Here is a 633-nt window from a genome sequence, read left to right on the forward strand (position 1 = left end):
TCAAGGCAGGTGGATCACCTGAGGTCAGGAGTTCGAGACCAGCCTGGCCAACATGGTGAAACTGTGTCTCTACTAAAAATACAAAAATTAGCTGGGCGTAGTGGCGGGCACCTGTAATCTCAGCTACTTGGGAGGCTGAGGCAGGAGAATTGCTTGAAGCCAGGAGGCAGAGGCTGCAGTGAGCCAAGACTGTGCCATTGCACTCCAGTCTAGGCAACAGAGTGAGACTTTGTCTCAAAAATAAATAAGTAAATAAATAATTTAGATTTCAATTAAAAAAAATTCTTGTCTTTGATTCAGAAGAGATTTCATTTGTTTTTAAATTGGTAATATTTAACATACTCTTTACATCTTCCTCTGGCCTCCACACCCAGTTTTGATTTCTCTGCCATTGACTAGTTCCTTTCCTTGCATTGATAGCACTTGCCAGCCTATATTAGAACCTGCTTCTTCCTTGAGTATATAATATTTAGGATTCTGCTTATATATAGCTTATAAATAAGCATGAGGATTAGTATACATATATAATTTATAAATAAACGAGTTATAAAGGTATATGCTAAAGACTTGCTATTGAAGGCCTACACTTTAAGAAAATGTTTGGGCCAGGCGCGGTGGCTCAAGCCTGTAATC

The sequence above is a fragment of the Colobus angolensis genome, unplaced genomic scaffold (genome assembly GCF_000951035.1).
Source record: "Colobus angolensis palliatus isolate OR3802 unplaced genomic scaffold, Cang.pa_1.0 Scaffold24, whole genome shotgun sequence".
Classification (NCBI taxonomy): Eukaryota; Metazoa; Chordata; class Mammalia; order Primates; family Cercopithecidae; genus Colobus; species Colobus angolensis.